General features: G+C 54.1%; 1 protein-coding gene across 9 annotated transcripts in view; it reads left to right on the forward strand.

Moving 5' to 3' along the window:
- The first annotated feature begins 4,724 nt into the window (after nt 1–4,724).
- Nucleotides 4,725–15,431, forward strand: part of CHST15 (carbohydrate sulfotransferase 15) — a 153,930-nt gene continuing 143,223 nt past the window's right edge. For 3 of the 9 annotated variants that reach the window (XR_013449576.1, XM_078077008.1, XM_036067155.2), the window contains exon 1: nt 4,725–4,870. The gene's annotated coding sequence lies outside the window, so the exon portion shown is untranslated. Of the gene's footprint in view, nt 4,871–5,879; nt 5,981–6,455; nt 6,566–15,431 lie in introns of those variants that run through there. The other 6 variants (XM_078077014.1, XM_036067151.2, XM_078077009.1 and 3 more) reach the window with 4 other exon arrangements.

Below are 15,431 nucleotides of genomic sequence, written 5' to 3' on the forward strand. Positions count from 1 at the left end.
AGGAGGTGATGGCAATGACATTATGTCTCTTTCACGACACGCACGTTCTTTGTATCGCCAATTACTGGCCCTACCTTCACTCCTGGCCTCAGATACTGCAGAATAAAGAGGTTCTTCCCATGGTGCTGCCATCGCTCCAATCACCTGGGGTCCTCAACTGATTTCCCTCCAGAGGTTTCTGCCTGTGCTTTTAGGATCTCCAGCCTTCATTGGTGGGGAAGACATCTGATTCTAGGAAATAGGGAAAATCATAGGAAGTTAAATCTGGGGGATGAGGCACTAATCAAGCCAGGAGATTCCAGCTGGGTCATTCACCAGATATTTGCTGGGCGTGTCTGCAGGCCAGGCTCTGAGCTGGGGGCTGGAAATGCCGACACTCACAGGACCTCGTTCCTGCCCTCCCAGGACTTACAGCCCTTCAGAGAAGACTTCTCAGGTGGGAACTCTGAGACAGAGCCGTAATGCCTACGGGCTGTGGCAGCATTTTAGGACTAAGGGAGATGCCCCCCCCCGGGGGGGGAGGGGGGAAGTGGGCAGCTCTCAGGTGCATACACAGGTTCTGATGTTTGTTTCAAACTGGCCCTGTTCCTCTCTTCAGGCAAGTTTCGATGCAGACCTAAGTCTGCAGCTTTAAGGAACCACAATTTGTTATTACCCTAAATCCGGTAGAGGTTTCAGATCGGGTGTAGGAAATTTTCACAAGAACCTAAATTTCATGTCGATTTGTGATGGATTAGCATACCAAAATTGGCATAAAGTGCACTTAATGGATGCATTACTGTAGAAGGGATCTAACCAGAGCATTTCTAAATTTATGAAATTGAAATGCACTTCAGGTTAGCGAGCAGGCTAAATTTGTCAAAGTCACAGGGCTGGAGGCAGGTCGTTGCTGGTGGCAGAGCCCCTGAGAAACTGTGCACTGGTCCCCACGGGCCCCTCACACCCAGGTGCAGCCCCTCCCCGCACAGGCAACTCCCAGCAGCCCTCCACCCCTGCAGTCCCCTTGGAAACCACCTCAAATGTGGGAACAAGGTGAAAGTGAATTGAAACTTCATCCCCGTCTCTGCTAAAGTGCTAATTAAAAAAGGAGGCATTAGCTGATAACTAATGGGCCTCAGGCATCGAAAATGGTTTCTCTTTCAGGGGCTTTTGCATTCTAGGAGGAATTCTTGGAAGACCCCACATGCTCCCGTCTTCAGTGCTCTAACGGTGGAATGATCAATGGCGAGGTTGCTGTTGTTGAGCTGGGGCCTATCGTGAGCAGTGCTCAAGGCCTGGCCTTGTCTCCTTTCCTCCCGAGTAGCCCGCTGTTCCCACTTTCAGATCACTGGGCCAGTTCCCAGAACTGTGATTCTCATCCCTTAGTCCCTGGACAAGGGACTTCCCACAGCAATTCCTTTAGAATTCGTAGCTCTGGAAAATGCCAGGCTGTAGTTTTCAAGGTCCTTCTCCCTCCAGTTGGAGACACTGAAGGCCAGAGAAGGGGTCCAGGTCCCACAGACAGCTGGTGGCAGGAACAGGAGCTGGGTCTTCTGAGCCTCAGTATTTCCCAAGTGCTTAGCACATCCCTGGCATGGAGACCCGCCCAAGCTGTATTCACCCCTCCGCTTGGTTCTCACTTCACTTTCCCATCAGGTGTGCCTTCTATTAACTTGAATTCATCGGCGTTAGCTCACACGAATGGTGGAGGAGATTTTGGTCCTTTTCCTATGTTGTTTGGTTTCTGAACCTCTGTCTCCTTGTCTGAGAAAAGAGGATAAGTAATGTTGGCTCACATTTGGCTCACGAGGCTGTTGTGAGGGTCAAATGATACAGCATGGGAATGTGCTTAGCAGAGCGCTTCTCACACGGTGGGGCTCCGTAGGTCCCCATCCCGAGGAGGGGATGGAGACTTGGCCATCTTAGTGGCTCCAGCATTCACTCCAGTGTGTGGCAAAGAGCAGGTGTTCACGGGATGACTGCTGAATGGATGCGGGAGTGAATGAATGTGACTTGGTCACCATGGCAGGTCCCTGGCCTTCCAGTTCCTGATGCCCTTGCACTGTCTTGTGTATAAAATCTTTATTCGAGCAATACTTGTTCACTGATTCAGTTCATCAGTTAAAAAAGTTATTATGTGATTGTTACGCACAAAATTAGCTTCCAATAATGTTGATGGCTAATCACAGCGAATATTTCTGAGCTCTTACGATGTCCCAAGAATTGTGCTTCGTGTTTTACAAACATTTTGTCATGAATCTTCACACAAGCCCACCGAGGTTATGTATCAGTCAGCTACGTAACCACCTCTGGCATTCAGTGGCTTACAACGGGCATTCCCCCCCTTGCTCGTGTGTGTGTAGGTTGGCTGAGCCAGTGCGGCGTCTGGCTGTAGGTGGGGTGAGTTCAGGTCTGCTCCCTGTGTGTTCGTTCTGGAGCCGTGAGGCAAGAGGCCGCAGCTTCTTGTGATATCTTCTCATTATGAGCCACCAGAGCACAAGAGAGCAAGCCCAGCCCCGCAACATGTTTCAATCTTCTCATTCAGTAACATTCTCTAAAATCTCATTGTCTAGAGCAAGGCATATGGCCGAGTCCGAAATCAAGGAATGGGGAAAAATACTGCATGCTCTTTGAGGCTGTGACAAGGGTGTAGAAGTCTGATACCCCCTTGGGATCAGTAATTCGACTGACCACTAGTAGGTGCTATCATCAGTCCCAACTGAGGCACGGAAAGTGACAGGCACTCCGAGTGCTAGTTGGGTGTCAGATGAGGTATGGTTTGAACCAGGGCAATTTAACTCCAGGATTATGGAGGGGTGAACACATGGGGGAGGGGATATTTGTTTTCTTAAATGATCTTCATTTTTCCACCCATTAGCTGCCGGTGTCATGTGGGCCCCAACCTCTCTCACACATGCAACCGTCTATCCATCTGCTCATTCACACACATCTGGCATTTGGGTGTTCTCTCAACCCTCCAGAATAACAGGTGAAGTGCAATTCTTGGGCAATTTTGTGAAATGAACGTTAAGGGCGAAAATTGCCCTCCAGTTAATCTCAGGCACGTGTATAAATACCTTTGGAAAGTCCCTGGTGGAATTAATATCAAAGCGGTACCGTGATTTTACTTAAAAACAATTTGCTCCATGTCAGCCATGATTTCTGACACCTGAATTTGAAAGTGATCCGGGTGGGCCCAGCGCCATCTCCATAACAGGGTCATGTGTTTACTTGGAGGGAGGAGAGGAAAGATCGAGGTATGTGTGGCCGTGGAATAATGTTCCACACAGCCTTACAGGAGGGGATTTCCTCCTCTGTGTTTCCATAGAACCTTCCCTGTGTTTGTTTAAGCCCATTGCACACTCTGGTCTGACAGCTGCCTGGCCCAGGGCCTCCCTGTACAACTAACCCTCTTTAATAGCACCCTGCACTGTGTCCCCTGATGCAATTACTTGAGTATATAAACTTCACTGAAAGGCAGGCTTTTCTTGGGAGCTCATAAATAAGCCACAAAGCCACAACGTGTATAAGACCTTGAAAAATGGCATCATCATCTATTGGGAATTGTGAACCCTGCAAAAAGCAGCTCATTGTATTTTCAGAAAAAGGTTTTTGTTTAAAAAAATAATAATGAACACAAGTCACCAAGTGGAGTCTATATGGAAAGAGCGATGCCGTCTGAGATTCTGAGGCTGGTCTCTTGCATCAATCTTTCTTCGTAGATTTTATGTAAGGGGCATTTATGTGCAGGAAAACAAGACACAGTTTTGAAGAACCCCCGTCTCGTCCAGCTTCCCATCTGCAGTTATAATCCTCTGATTGTGACCTCTGCATTAGCTGCCATGGACGCTGAACAGAACTTTATGACCTCAGGGCAGGCTATAGTTTCTGGGGGGTGTGATGAAGCCTCGGGCAATATAGATCGGATTTTCAGAACCAGAGGAAAGAGGGGAAAGGCAGGCTCAGGAAGCCCCCCTCTGCCGAGGGCCACCACCCTGTAGCACTAAGGAAACATTTTCAGCTTCACTTCTGGCTGCTCTGAGCACGAGGATGCTGGACCGTGGCCATGGGGGACATGGGCAGGCAAAAGGCTGTGTGATTGAAGACAAAGATTTTTTTTTTTTCCCTGTCCCTTGGACGCATCTCCTGAGAGGCTGGGCTTGGTGCTCCAAGCGCCCCTTGAGCTGAGTCTTCCAAAATCCAGTGTCTTTTCTTTAACTGATGGCATCTTTGGTCAAGAGGCAGGGAGTCGACCACTGGTGTCATTTCCTTGGCCTCGGACAGCCCAGGTGGTTTTCTGGAGCGGGCGCCTCCGGGCCACTGCGGCAGGGCCCCGGGTCCCGCGGAGCCTTCCCCTCCCGGCAGAAGCAAACAGGCCGGGCCAAAGAGCCGGGCAGAGCCTTCGCGGGCTGCAAAAACAAAACACAGATCGCAGAACCCACCAGCGCCGTGGCCTTGCATATCAATGTATGGGCTGGCTGCAGACCGCCAAGTTCGTTAAAAATGTCTCCGGCAGAGCGTCACTGGCAGACTTTAGGGGTTTCGGTTTGCTTTCTATTTAGAATCACTGCATCACACAAACCTTGTTTACTTGGAAGGGGAGGGGGCGGGGACCAAACCCACCGCGCGGCGCACACGCCTTGATCTCACATTCCAGACTCGAGCTGATGTGTGTCAGCGCGACATGGGGCGGGGGGGGGGGGGGGGGGGGGGCGGAGGGTTCTCTTCGGAGGTTTCATTCGCCATCTGCACGTCACTCCCAAACTTTTCCTCCCTGCGCTCGGGGAGTCAGGTTGACGCGCCCTGGATGCGGGGCTTGAGGCGCGGGGCTGGGCGCGCTCCCGCGGAGCCGGAGCCGCAGAGGCTCCGGGGTTGGACTCGGGCTTCTCAGGTACAAGTTGGGTGCCAGGCGCGGGGGTGGGGGCGGCGAGGAGCGGCGGCTGGAGGTCTGGCTCGGGGCTCCGGCGCCCCTCCGCGTTCCGGCCGGGCAGCGCGGGCAGCGGCGGGGCTGGGCGTAGGGAGTCCGGGCCGGCGGAGGCTGCGCACAGCCTCACTCCCCGCGGCGCTCCCGGCTCCGTGGCGGCGGCGGCGGCCCAGGCAGACAATGAACTTGCGAGCGCGCCGAGCCGAGGCAGGTTTGAGCTCCGCGTCCCTCGGCCCAGCCTCCCCGAGGCTCCCGCGGACACCAGCGGGAGCGGCCCCTCGCCACCGGTCCCGGCCACCTCCGGGCGCCGCGCGCTCCGGGGACCCCGCGAGAAGGGCTGCCCGCCGGCGGCGCCGGGGCTCGCATGCTCCCCCCCTGGCTCGAGAGAATGCGGCGGGATCTCGGGGACAGGGGACCAGGAGAAGGGGTGGTGGCGCTGCGGCCAGCCGGAGGCCGGCGGGGGGCGCACGCCGCGGGGTACGCACGGGCCGGCTGCCCAGAAGAAATGGCCCCAGGAGTCGGAATCGGGGCGCCCCCGTGCCGCCCCGCTCTGGAAGCTGCAGGCGGAGGACGGACGGACAGACACACCGGTGCTTTCACCGTGTGAGCGCGCCCTGGGGGTTTGGGGAGGGCGGGAATTCCCCCAGCCAGATGCTTTGCTCCCCCGCGCACTTCGGGGAAGTTTCCAGGCGCAGCCCCGGGCAGGTAAGCGGGCATCCGTCTCTCTCTCTCTCCGACTCCGGCTGGGAGCCACCTCCCGACCTCCCGCTCCGGTCCCGCGGCCGCTTTAGGTGGAGGAGGCGGGGGGCGGGGCGGGGGCAGGCACCGACGCCTGCGGGACCCGGTTCCGGGAGGGGACACCGCGGGGGCGGGCGTGGGAGGAGACGGGGGCGCGGCCGGGCCCGGATGAGCCTGAACTTTTGCTCCCCGCCCCCTCCTCCTTCCTCTCGGCCCTCCGCCCCCTGCTCCCTCCCGGCTGCCGGCCGTGGCTCCGGAGGCGGCGGGACTCGGGAGTTGCCGGCGCTTCCCGGCGGTGGCGTCCCCGGCTGGCTGGGCGCGGCGAGCGGCGCGCGGCAGGTCTGAGCGGCGCGGCGGCGGGGAGCAGGGGCAGCGGGGCGGCGAAGCTGTGGGGAGCCGGGGAGGCAGCGGCCCCCGTGCGGGGGCGACGCTGGCGATCGTGCTGGAGCGCGAGGGTGTCGGGGTGTGTGCGGGCGGAGAGGACGCGTGGCGCAATTGGCCCTCTTGGAGCCCCCTGGGATGGCGGGATGGAGGCGCCCGGGTGCAGGGAACCTCGCCTTTGGGGAATGAATGAAGAGCTGTGAAAGCGCCTTCCGACTCCTCCGGGCGAATGGATTGGCCGGCGTGCGCGCGCGTGTGTGCGTGTGTGTTTAGGTTTCGGAGGCGCCTGGGTCCTGGGCGCGGCTGCCTGGCCGCCCCGTCGTGGCCCTGGTGCCCGCGTTGCCCGCCCGCCCCGCGCCCTGGCTCGGCCCTCGCGGCGGGAGAGGCCGGCGGAGACACTGAAGGCTGGGGCTCGGTTGCCGGCTGCTGGCGGCTGGACGTCTGCGCCTCGCGTAGGGAGGTTCGAGAAGCAGGCGGCAAGGCTGGGGCTGAGGCTAGCTCCAGGGCGCCGGGGGGCGTTTTCCCGTTCCCCGCCTACGTTGGGTGAGTTAATGGCACGGAGCTTGGGGAATGAAGTTGTATTCTCAGGAAGCCCCAGGACGCCCCGTGAAGGGATTTGGCACACCGTTCAGTGAAATTGAGCAGGGGGCTCTGGTTCTAGGCTCCTTGGTAGTGCCCCCAGCCCCTCTTTATCAGCCGCGGTTGCTGTGAGGGCAGCCACCCAGCGACGGAGCAGAAAGCCACCTGGAGGGCATCTGCACCCCCTGCGGGGCCCAGGAGGAAACTGAGGTCTGGAGATTTGCCGGTAGTTCCTCTAGGACCTTCCCACACGGCTCTCCCTCCGAGCTTTCCCGCCCACCCCTTGCAGAACAAGGAATCCTCCCTTACAGAACATGGTACTTATTAGTTTTACAAACTGCATGTTGAATCAGGATGTTTTAATTGGTACCTAAATGTGTACAAGTCATGCATGATTTTGCTTAAAATAGCATGTGAATAAAAATATCTTTTAATTAGGTAGTTTTTATCAAATAAGTTGTTCTCTACAATACTCCTGGAAGATTGGCAGGAAAATGTTCTTCTTGCTTCTTCCTGGATGGGGAGCGTGAGCCAGCAAGGTGAGTCCGCTTGCCATGGTCTCCCTCTCAGTGTATAATTTGATCCAGAAGTGGAGCTTCGGGTCTGGACATCCCTTCAAGGTCTAGCTCCCCAGGAGAACCGTCTCTAGGGCCCTGGGAAGGAAATTCAACAATGTCTGTCTTTTCTCTTCGGATCATTGCATGACTGCAGTGAGCTAGCTTGTGGCTGAAGCAAGCAGCATTAATTCACCTAGGATATGGGGGGGGAGGGTGTGGGAGGGGGTCAGGTCTGTCCAGAGTGGGTTACACCTAGGCCTTGCTTTTCTTTGATGACTAGAGCTTGTGACGCCTGAACTGCGGTCTTGGCCGCGGATCCCAGCACTGTCACCGTGGCGTCTCTGTGGGCTGCTTTCTGTACCTTTCTCTCCTCTGTTGCTGCTGGCCCTGGCCAGGAGAGGAGAGGCATTTGGTTTTCCAATGCCAGAAAGAGAGAAGATTAATCTCTGCATCTGGAAGAGGCAACGTTTGCAGGAGAGGTTGGGAAGTGGATTGTGCTTATTTGGCGTTTGGAGAAGAGCATTAAAGAAACTCCAGATTAACCAGTTGGGCCACGGGAACCTCAGGCCCTTTGAACCTGCACTGTCAGAAGCTTTAGATTAGTACTGGGTTGTGATTAGACTGTGGTTGTCCAAGGCCATCTAAGGCCCAGCTGGAAATCGCCCTTGCAAGCATAGGGAGAGAGAGAGGGGAGGGAGATTCTGGAGCTACCCTGAATAGGTGAACCCATGCCCCACCTATAAGGGGCAACTTTGAGTCAGCCTCAGCCAGTTGGAGAAAAACAGACTTGCAGGTCTTGTTAATTTTCAAGAGAATTCTCAAGCGTGGATATTCAAGTGTGGGCTCAAATGCTAGAAGTGGAGTAAAAGGTTGGGGTGGGTGCAGCGCCAGGAGGCTTGAGGCTTGACGTCTGGCCCTGTGTCTGTTTAATGGGAGGAGTGTCCCACGGTCAGGAAGATGTGGCACATGATAGGACATGTGGATCACACCCCCAAGGGCTCAGGGACTAAGAATTGGTGGGTGCCCACGTGCCTGTGGCCACGTACCAGGCTCCTTCACATGCTTGTGGGTCGTGCGCTCATTGGGTAGCTACTTGATGAATTCCCATCACGTGGAAAGAGACTCTGTGCTCAAACTTTTCATATAATTTCATTGACCGAATAGATCCCCTGGTGGAGCATCTGGGGATGGTACAGTGATAAGACAGGCCTAGTCCCAGCCCTCGCAGGAGGGGAGCAGACAGAAATGCCTGTACCAGCTTTTCAAATAAACCTCGAGCTGGGAAGGACAATATGGCAAGAATAGTGCTGGAGGGGGTTTGTGGGGAGGAGTCTCCTTTTATAGATGTGGACATTGAGGCTCAGAGCAGTTGGCTGACTTGCCCAAGGTCACACAGCTGGAAAGTGGAAAGTCAGTTCAGGTCGCCGATCCCCAGCTCCCGGGCCTGCTCTCATCCCACCATGCCGTGCTGGAGCCTCTTGGAGGCTTCCAGGTGAACGCACACTCCCTGTGGTGGGCAGCTCTCCCCTTTCCTTTCCGCTTGTTTGGACCCCAGCCCCTTGCTGGACCTTCGTGGGTCCAGGATTGCGAAGATGCCATTTGCAACCATGTGTCAGAGAGAGGAATTTTCTGAAATTCTAAAAGCGGAAACTATGTTTAAAAGTAGTAGTTGGCGCGGGAGTGTCATTTACGTGAGCAGCCAACCGGCGGGCACCTCTTTAGCAGCGTGTCATTTAGAAGTGATGCTCTCAGTCATTGTTGAGAATAATGCAACTTGTCTTCCCTTCTGCTCTGTGCGCTGGGAGGCTCGGGAGTGATACTCACTTACTTCCGTGGGTGATTTTGTTCCTGTCATGGGAATCAGGAGGTTGTGTTACTTAGCCGACCAGGTATTTGGGAGACGGAATGTTTTGACACGCACAATGTATTTCTTTATTGTTCTCAAGTGCTAAGGTCTGATTTCCTTCCTGAGACGCCCCGGGGAGAAGATGACCTGTGTTTTCACAGCACGAAACAAAGCATAAAGGGGGCAGTTACCTAGTTAGTATATCCCATCCAGAGAGCTGGGAAGAAGAGTAAAGGTTTTGTGTTGATTTGGGCCAATACGGATTTTTTTTTTTTAAACCTATGGGGGTTGGGGAGGGAGACATTTGGTCACGACAGCTGTCATTTGTTGGGTCCCTACTGGTTCCCACCTGGCCTTGTGCCAGGCAGGTCAGGCAGGTATCCCCCTTTGTCTCAATTAGAGGGCGGGGAGGCTGTTTGAGATCACACAGACCAAGTTTTCAGCCATCCCGATGTACAGGAGGGAGGATGAAGAAATGACAGCGGAGGAAGGAGGGAAAGGAGAGCGGGTGGAGACGAAAACTGTGGCTTCCCCAGAAGGGGAAGGCGGGTGTGAATCAGCAAGTGGTTAAGTTAGGGGGAGGTGGCCACGGACAGCAGGTTCTCGGTCTCGGCTGGTTTCAAAAGGGATGCGCGGAACCTCGAGCGGCGTCTCTTCCATCCGTGGCCGCGATGCGCAGCATGTATGCCCGGCCCCAGGAGTGGGCCCTGCGCTGGGTGTGCGGGGCCGAGAGGCAGCACGCAGCACCCAGAGAGCGGGCCAGGACCCGGTTAGCAGCTCTGCGCTCCGAGTGGTCCCGGGGGGACTCCATGCCCTGGCCTGACGCCTGCTGTCCTGTATGTGCGTTGACACCTGCCAGGTGCTTGGAGCATGCCTGGAACCCAGTAGGCACTCAAGAAACATTGGCTCTTGGGGTATTCTTGAGCTCTCATAACCAGGGACAGAGGATGTGTCCGGACTCCCTGAAATTGCATGGACAGTTTTGGATGAAGATGGGAGATGTGTCTGTTTCTGGGGGGCGGGGCATCATTTCTAGCAAATTCGACCTCAGAGGGCTTCTCTGACACCTCATAAGGCCAGGAGCCCCAGGACACCTAGATCCTGTTTGGGTTTTCTTTCACGGTTGCTTCACCTCCTGGGGCTGTTTCTTCATGTGTGCGAGGAGGGGCCGGATAAACAGCTGCTTTCTGACCCTTCCAGCTCGCTCCGTGGGCAGGCTTTGGATCAGTTCGGCTGTGTTTCCACTTGTCACAATTAAGCAGGGGGCAGATCGGGCAGGTCTCGCCGGAAACATGCTGGGGTAGCTTGCTTTTGAATGTTACGTCTTGAGCCCCACTCTAAGCTTAAAGGAGTCCTGAGCAGGCTGCAGGGGCCCCCTTGCTGGGGCAGGCTCTCTCTCCTTGACACCCATATTACATTTCTAGAACCCGTCCTGGTCCAGGCCTTTCGGGCCTCAGAAGAAAGTGAGGTTGGCAGATCCTCAGAAGCAGAGGGTGTCATTATAATGGAAACTTGGACGCTTTCCAGAATTGTGTTTGTGATGAAAATATTGAAGCAGGCAGCCTAGTCACCCAGGTGCCTGGAAAATACCCCAACATGGGCAAATAATTAGATGCAGACCGGGTGCAGTTATTTTTTCCTGCAATGTGCTGGAACCTGGTTGTTTCACATTTTCTCTTGAAATGGAATATGCTCCTACTGATCCCTTTGCTCCCCGGCGCAAAAATGTCAGTGGTGGTCTGGGTGCGGGAGGTAGGGCCCTGAGGGGTGGTGGTTTGGTCCCTCCCAGGGCAGCCCTGGGTCTCAGCGGAAGTTCTGTCCTGTCTGCCATGCCCTTGTAGGGACCTGTCCCAAGGGCCTGGGCCTGTGGCACCTTTGCTGTGAGCTTGGAAGGTTCCAAGCATTCCAGACTCTGACAGGTCTGGGAAGGTGGATTATTGTCCTCCCCTTGCCAAAAGGGGCTGGGTAGCTCTGTCTGCCCCTCATGCCACGTTCAGCCAGCACCTTCATATTTGCAGTGAACCAGGAGTTTGGTGCCTCCACACAAACGTGCTTTTAGCCTGGGTGTTGAATCCCTTGGAGACCCTTGGAGGGACAGCACAGGTGGTGGGTGAGCCCTGGCACCACACTGACCAGGGCTGGAGTCCCTCCTCTGTTTCTTTGTTCCATTACCGTGACCCTGGGCAAGTGGCTTAACCTGCTTGTGCCTCAGTTTGCCCCTCGTAAAAGGGGGTTAATAATTTCTACCTCGTATTGTGTTTTGAGTATTAGAAGTCGTACAACTTCGGGCTCAAGGGGTCTCCCCAAGTTGAGCTCCTCTTCCTGGCATAAAAGAATCCCCAAGTTGGTAGCATATTGCAGGAGTTCTGAAACCTCTGGAGAGAGAGAGAGGGGAGGAGGAAGATGGGTGGAGTTAAAAACGGGGTGTTTGTCTCCGACTGAAGCAGACATTGGAGAAGGTGGCTGGACTGGTGGGCAAGGGGGCATCATAGTCCTGAACTGGAGAGCACTGGGCAGTCGGGCCAATGGCCCCCCATGCCCGCCGGTCCCAGCAGAGTGGGAAAGGCGCAGCTTTCCTCCTCCATGGGCAGCTAGCAGGGTGGAAGGCCTCCTCTGGGTGCGGAAAGGTGCGACTGGGCTCATGTCCAGGTCCTCCTTCCACACCTTCTGGGATAGTTTGGACACGGCCAGGTGTAGACACACAGGCTGAGTGCTCTTCACGTGGAAGGAAAGATCAGGAGTGGGCAAGAAGAGTCCCTTGCTGCCGGTGAATAGTAAGTGCTGAGCCCACTTCCAGCCTGGCCCTTGGTGGGGGTTGACACCTGGGGCCCATGAGGACAGGGGACATCGAGGTTAGGCCGCAAGGCCTGTCAGCTCTCTGTTGTTTTCTGTGCAGCACGTGGGAGTGATCGCAACCGTGAGGTAGTGATTAGCCGTGGACCCCAAGGCTGCCTCCTTACTGGAAGGCAGTTCACATGCAGTGGAGGGGCAGGCTGACCAACAGCCTGGCCAGGAGACCCTTGTCTGCCTCCTCTTGGTCCCCCCCCGCACCGGGGCCCCACGGCCCCCATCACCTTCCGGAAACCTTTGCCAGTAACGCGTCCCATGTCTGCCTCATCTCCCCTGTGTCCCTTCGTCCCCCATCCAAATGTTAATTTCCTCCTCTGAGCTTCTGCATTCTACTCGGCCGAGCTCAGCCTTGAACCCATCCCACTAGTTTCCTGGGTGCGGTCTGCCTGCCTAGCCCAGGGAGCCTCTCAAGGGTGAGGAGGGTGTCTGGGAGGCCCGCTCCTAGCTAGGTCCACACAGAGTTGGGAGAGACTGCCATTTATTGAACTAATACATCAGTTAAAAGTGATTCTTTCAAAAGCCCATTTTTCCTGGACTGTTACGGACTTTACGTGGGCCCCTGGGTGTGCACCCAGAAGACATAAAAGAATCCCCCCAATTTGTTAGCCCGGTACAGGAGTTAACGCTTGCCACTAAATTTTTGAAGGAGTCAAGAGCCTAACGTAATAACCTTGGATTTCCTGGCATTAGGTTTTTGGGCCATTAAACAGGTTTTTTTGTGTGTGTCTTGAGAGTCTTGGGGAGAAATGTTATGGAAATTTGGTTGGTGTTTCAGAAATATAAACAGGAGCCATCTACTCAGGGAAGAAATGTGGGGGCTGTTAGTATTTCTTATAGCTGGCATAAATAGCTTGTCTTTAAGTTCCATGCGCCTTTGTTTGGAATGTAAATATTTGCATTAAAAATATAAAGTATATCCTGGCGTGTATTTATTGGGATCATAATTTCCAAGCCCCAAATCAGACTATTGGTCTACAGAGGATTAATTCCTCTGATTTGTGAACCTCTTTATATAAAGAGTCTTCCAAATGTATACACAGAGAACCGTATCTGCCTGTGCACGTAAGGGATCTCCAGGATTATAAGAGAGCGGGGTTGCCCTGGCGAATCTGGACCCAGTGCTTCTGCTTCCCAACACCCATTTCTGATCACGCGGTCTGTTCCATTGCAGCCACTCTGAGGATGGCCAAGTGTTGGCCCAGGTCCCATGAGATCGTCTGGCTGCTCTGTCCTCTGGTTCCTGGACATCCAGGTGGGGCGTTGGCTGCAGCTGGCTCATCTGTGGGTCCCGTAACCAGACGCTGGGTTTCAGAACCACTGTTGCTTTAGGACAATGTGGAGAAGAATGGGCGCTTGGTGTCCGTTCTGTGGTCTGGTGGAAGGAACCGGAAATTCTCATTTCTGGTTCATGGTTGAACTCTGAGGGCTCTGTCGGATGTCATCCTCGACTAGATTCTTGGGGACAGTTTGGCTTTCTCATTTTACTGTGAAGAACAGCCCTACTTTGTCAGATACTTTTGGAGATGGAATATTACCACGTAGCTGGTCTCTGTGCTCTTCTCCTGAGTGAGAGGGTGAGGGCTGCCGTTGGGCTGGGCCAGGACCTCTGTTCCTGGTGTGTGTGTGTGTGTGTGTGTGTGTGTGTGTGTGTGTGTGTGTGTGTGTTGGAGCGTGGGGGGAGTTGTTCTCAAAACCCTCTGTGGCAGCCCTGGATAGAAACCCCGTCTCCCAGAGTCTCAACAAATGGAGAAGTGGAGGTTAGCTGGCCTGTTGGAGACAGCCAACCTGGGTGATAGGCCAGCCCCAAATCTAGGCGTGGCCCCCACCTGGCAACCTCTCCATCATCCCAGGGTGGAGGACAGAGGAGAAGGGGGCATGGGCATTCCTGGCCCCTGGTTGCCTGGTACCAGGGCCCGTTTGTGCCTGCTTCGCAGACGTCCAGGGTCTTTCCCTTGGGTGGGGCCCCTTCCTCCTCGGACGCTGCGCCTGTTACCTGAGCCCCGGACTTGGTTGAGGTAGCAGGAATCCTCTATCTTGCCTTCCCCATCTCCACCTTGCAAAGGGCCTAGTGTCCTGACTATAGGAATGTCAGTCATCCCTGGGGTTGGGAACTTTTCCTTTCTTGGGCTCCCTGGATGCTGAGCCCCACGTGGGAGAGGAAGTGAGGGAGGGAGGTAGTCTGAGGGTGAGAGGCATGCAGAGCCGGGGTTCAAGCTCCCACACTGCCCCGATGGGCTATCCAGTTGGTTCTTACTTTGACCCATCAGTGAACATTCCTTATTGTCCAGGCTTAGAAATGGTGAGCCCTTAGGAAGGACCACTTCCTGTGTGTCTGGGTGTTCTTGAACTGCGGGAAACTCACGGTTGCCTTTTCTGTGGTCATCTTTAACCTGAACCACAGTGATGTGATCCTCCCTGATTCTCTGTCGCAGTTCTTAATAAAGATCGTACGATCCCGGCATGGCCCTGTGCGGCCCCATAGTGGGCCAGGAATCCAAGTGCACTGTTCCAAAAGTCAGAGGAAATAGTTGCTTTTAGGACATGCTGAACTTGCCTAAGCAAGTTATCAGTCAGAATAAATAAGAGGAGGAAGGGACGCTCCGATTAATGAGAGTGGGAGCAGCCTGACATTTGTGTCATCCTAACTTTAAAAAGCTATTTGTACCCACTCCAGCAGTCTCTGTGAGAAATGAGATGCGGAGGGATGTACGGAGGAGAAGGGTGGGCACTCAATGTGACCTCCTCAGAAGCACCTTCCAGGCAAAAAAGCAAAAAAACAAAAACAAAACCCCACCTGCCCACAGGTCGGCTGTGGCAAATCCACAGATCCTTTACATTGGACAAAATTTGGCTCGGAGAATGAAAATGATGTATTAAAAGCTAGGTGAAATCTCGGTTGCCATTTGGGTGGTAGAAAGGAAATTTGCTTTCGGCTGTTAAAACTGAAATAAATTGGTAGAAAAAAATGCAGGCCTGCCCACGTTTGAGTCAGCAGTATTTTGGTTTATGGAAGAAGGAGATTTGCTCACTGAAAATCAGCTCTGTACCTTTTGGACCAGCCATGAGGCTGCAGAACTCTTTAGGGAAGGGGTGTGTGTGCGTATTTATCTTACAAAGTTCTCATCTGATTTATTTTTAAGAATTATGCAACAGACTTTTTTTTGGTCCATTCAACCTAATCTTTTTTTAAACAGCTTTATTGAGATATAGTTCGCATACCACACGTTTAAATTAAATCCACCCATTTAAAGTATATAATTCAATAGTTTTGAGTATATTTACAGATATGTGCAAGCAGCACCACATTCAGTTTTAGAACATTTCATCATCTCGGATGGAAAGCCTGTACCCATTAGCCCTCAGCCCCCTCTGTGCTCACGCGCAACCGAGGAATCTACTTTCTGCCTCTGTCAGTTTCTCTGTTCTGGACTTTTGTATGACTGGCATCGTTTAACGCGTGTTTTTTGTGACTGGCTCTTGCACTCTGCATCATGTCTTCAGGATTACCCATGTTGTAGCATATGTATCAGTAATACAGTCCTTTTGATGCTCGAATCGGATTCCGTTGTATGGATAG

The sequence above is a fragment of the Halichoerus grypus genome, chromosome 7 (assembly GCF_964656455.1).
Source record: "Halichoerus grypus chromosome 7, mHalGry1.hap1.1, whole genome shotgun sequence".
NCBI classification, from domain to species: Eukaryota; Metazoa; Chordata; class Mammalia; order Carnivora; family Phocidae; genus Halichoerus; species Halichoerus grypus.